Consider the following 4,561-nt stretch of genomic DNA (forward strand, 5'->3'; position numbering starts at 1 on the left):
ATATAATTATTATATAATTCACCGTAAACGGTTCGTGCGCCCCAGACTATTTACGTTCTCAGAGTCTGAATTTGATGGCACCGTCAGTCCCAAAATTAACAATAAATCCAGGTTTGATTTTACTTCTATTAACAAAATGTCACCAATGTATCTTTGAAAATGTTGATGTTCGTTGTTGGTTTTAAGGTACTTTAAATTAAAAACAATTATATTGTCTTAAATGTTTCGGAACATTGTAGTGGTCGTTATCAGTGAATTGGATTAAATTTAATGATAATTATCATTAACTTTGATGTTATTTAAATGAGAAAGATTTTTATATCTGCACATTACTCACTGTTCAATGAAAACTGAGTGTGAATCATCTGCTTGCAAATAAATGAACAATTGACATGTGATGAGTGGGTCACGTGACCAGATTCCTACCTTACTGTCACTTTTTTTATTTCCCAACTTATTTTCACACGAAACGCCACATCGAGTTGAAAATTTGGGATACTAAACAAGAAGCACTAAGAATTGTGGGTCTGGTCCTAAGTTTGTATAATTATAGAAAAAGTTTTTTGTTGTAAATAATTTTCTTTGCTTTTTACATAATTATTAAAATTTCGGACCAGACCCACCTTCTTTAGTGCTTCTTATTTATTATCCCAAATTTTCATCTCGATGTGGCGCTTCGTGTGAAAATAAGTTGGGAAATAAAAAAAGTGAAGGTAAGGTAGGAATCTGTTCACGTGAGGCACTCGTAACATGGCCTTAATGAAAAAAAACTATTCTTATTATTGAATATTGGAAGGAAATTAGGTGAAAAATATTTTTTATTGATATCTATTATTTATTGATTTAGAAAAAATGATCTCTTCAGTATGTCAGAGATTTTTTAAAAGTTATCATTATATCTAATTAAATTCATAATTGAACTTTCTTTTATTCGAATTCTAAAGAAAACTAAAAAAGTAATATATTTTAACAGTTACTGTACTTTTAAATCGGTTTGAACACTCATAAATCATTAACGGTAAGTCGAGAAATTTCAGAAAATGGCATCAAAGGTACCAAACGTAGCCGATTGCAACTGATCGACCTGATTACAAAATGTGCAGAGCAAAATAAGGCGAGAATAACTTTTGCACAGTAGCTGATGTAGAAAATTCAGCCGGGATTCGAATCCAACGAAAAAAGTATGTTGCAAAAAATATGTTTTATTCCACAGATACATAGATGACGTTTTGTTGACTAGTGTAATAAGAAAATTAAATTTATGGTAATAAAAGTTTTGAAAAATGATTTTGAGAACATGTAAGGACGCCTCTCCCTGATACACTTGAATTTTTATTTTGTTCGATTAGAGTAATTTGTTAAAAATTAAAATGTAACTGAGAGCAGGGATCTTTTGACCTGGCTAAACTTGAATTACCAAAATTTCATTATTTATACAAAAGGAAACCCTTAGAACAATATATCCATTTTTCTAATTATAAATCTGGAGAATAGAACAGCGTGTAAATCGGGCACGTGGCAGATCAGAGTGTTGCGATAATAAAATAATATGGTATCACATGCGGCTCATATGAAGTTTTTTTGTGTTTAAAAAAATGAAATTTAATTAATTCGATTGTATTCAGGACACTTGAGTTTTATTTTCACCTACATTACAAGTTGTACTTACAGACATACCCTTATATATAGTTTTTTTTATATTATTTCCTGACGCATATCCTAGAAAAAAATGCACATGTTACTAAAAATCTGTAACCTATAGTTCATAGCTCTGTACGACGCCAGGCATGATTTTGATGCTATAATTGAACGTATTCCTATGTGTATGGTTGGCGTATTTTACTTCATTAATTTTTTCACTCTAATATCTCAATCATCGAAAGTAGGTATATTTCATGAGTTTTTTCATAAGCAGACAGGGTGTCTATTCACCAGGAAAACCTAGAATCATCAGGAATTTTTTACATACCTGGAAACACTAAAAATGTATTTGAGAGCATGTCGATATTTAAAAAAAAATATATAACATAAAATTAAATAGAAATTTTTTCATTCTTAAAGTTGGCTTATATTACTGCTTTGAACCATTTTGTTGAAAATTTTTTTTACTGAAAATTAATTTCTTTATCTGAAAATTTTAATATTTTATTTTTTGTTGATAGTTTATTTGTTTAGTATAAAATTCGAATATTTAATTGAACACTCTTGTGTTTTGTAGAAAAATCGTCCTTTTTGGCCGAATAATTATGCTTTTGGTTGAAAATTTATCTTTTTGTTTAAAAATTTAATTACTGGTTCAATTAAATAGTTTTTGCTTGAAAATTCATTTCATTCGTTAGAAATTGATCTTTTTTTTTGTAGAAAATGCATCCATTTCGTTTAAAATTCAACTATTTCGTTTTAAAAACATTTTTTTCAATAAAAGTTAATTTTTTCAGTTCAAAACTTAACTGATCTAGTTAAGTATTTTACATGATTTTAGTTTAAAATTTATCTCTTTAGTTGAAAATGATACGATTCAAGCTAGAGACTCGCAATTAAATAGTTCAAAATGTATGACTTTGGTGAAAAAACTAATTTTTTGTTGAAAATTCAAGTATTTCGTTAAAAATTGTTCTTTTGTACTTAAAAATTTAAGTAATCGATTATAAATTCATATATCGTGTTGAAAATTCTTTTTCTTGATAAAAAATTCGCACGGTGAGCTTTGATTAAGTTCAATCGAAAAGGGCTTGTATCTCTCGTTTTTCTTCTGAAATTATTACAGTGATGTCATGTCTTCGGTTTTTGTTTGTCATCGAAAGAAAGTATCTTAACGTTAAAAATCTTTATGGTTCAATGTAAAAAACTGGCAGTTTCAGGCTGTTGTCTGCAGCTTCTGTACACGGTATAAGTAAGTTCCTTTTACAATTAGCGCATACAACAAGAGGTAATTTCTTATCTGAAAACCCTGATGGCAATTTTCTTCATGGGTTTTTGCTTTCGGCATATTCCTAGTTGCGAATTTAGGTCGGCACCCAGAGCAGGTGCATTGGCCCATCGTCGGACCGACTTTCGCCCGCCGTAGATCGGCAGCCAAAGTTGGGCCACATTTTATATTTATAAGATACTTTTGTCGGCCCAACCTAAACAGCCAACATTGGCAGACATTGTGGGACCGACTGTTGGCCGAACTTTGACCCGAACATGGACCAACCATCAGGGCAACTATTGAAAATCTTTCGTTAATGAGTAAATCCGACCACTGGCTCAACTCTGGGCCAAAGTCGACTCAGAGATGGGCATGAAGGGATTGACAAAGTTCTGAAGAAGTTAGGCCGACTATTGGCCTAACAATGGTCCAAACATGGATCAACCATCGGGGCAACTATTAGACCTCTTTCGTTAACGAGTAACGCCGACTACCGGCCCAACTCTGGGCCAAACTCGGCCCAGAGATCGGCATGACGGGATTTAGAAAGTTCTGAAGAAGTTAGGCCGACTATTGGCCACAACAATGGTCCAAACATGGACCAACCATCGGGGAAACTGTGAGACATCTTTTGTTAACTAGTAACGCCGACTACCGGCCCAACTCTGGGCCAAAATCGACCCAGAGATCGGCATGAAGGGATTGGGAAAGTTCTGAAGAAGTTAGGCCGACACTTGGCCCAACAATGGCCCAAATATGGACCAACCATCGGGCCAACTATGGGGCGTCTTTTGTTAAGGGGTAATGCCAACTACCGGCTCAACTCTGGGCCAAAGTCGGCCCGGAGATTGGCATAAAGGGATTTGAAAATTCTGAAGAAGTTAAGTCAACTATTGGCCTAACAATGGCCCAAACATGGATCAACCATCGGGGCAACTATGGGACATCTTTCGTTAACGAGTAACGCCGACTACTGGCCCAACTCTGGACCAACGTCGGCCCAGAGATCGGCATAAAGGGATTTAAAAATTCTTTTTAATGAAAGGAGAAAAAAATTTATGAATGAATTTCAAAATATTTCAAGTGATTTTAAAGAAGTTTAAAATATTCGAGAACAATTAAAAAAAGCAAAAGAATTTTCAAGAGATTTTAGAGACTTTAAAATACTTTTTATGAGTCCAAGAGATTTTTAGTGATTTTAAGGGATTCTGTGCCATTTCAATGGATTTAATATGATTTAAAAAGTGAGTAGAGGAATTTAAAGTTTTAGAAAGCATTTTAAATGATTTTAAAAAAATCTAAAGAGTTTAGGGATTTTCATGTAATTTAAAAATATTTTTAAGTATTCAAACAGACTTTCAGGAATTTCAAGGGATTTAACCGGAGTTATTTGATTTTGAAAATTTTAAAATTTATATAAGAATTTTAAAAGATTTCAAAATATTTAAAAGAGTTCAAGATATTTTAAAAGAATTTAAGAGATTTTAAGTAATTTTGAAGATTTTTTGAGAAATTTCGGTAGAATTTAAATGACTAAGATTTTAAAGAAATTTTAAAATATAAATAATGTTTTTGAATTCTTTGAAGGCTGTTAAATATCTTGAAATCTTCGAAAATTTGTAGAGATCCTTTGAATTCTAACGAATTGCT

General features: G+C 32.2%; 1 protein-coding gene across 2 annotated transcripts in view; it reads left to right on the forward strand.

Annotated features, from left to right (window-relative positions):
• LOC117173114 overlaps positions 1 to 4,561 on the forward strand; it is a 52,728-nt gene that overhangs the window by 11,549 nt on the left and 36,618 nt on the right. The window lies entirely within an intron of this gene.

Source organism: Belonocnema kinseyi, chromosome 5 (assembly GCF_010883055.1).
Source record: "Belonocnema kinseyi isolate 2016_QV_RU_SX_M_011 chromosome 5, B_treatae_v1, whole genome shotgun sequence".
NCBI lineage: Eukaryota > Metazoa > Arthropoda > Insecta > Hymenoptera > Cynipidae > Belonocnema > Belonocnema kinseyi.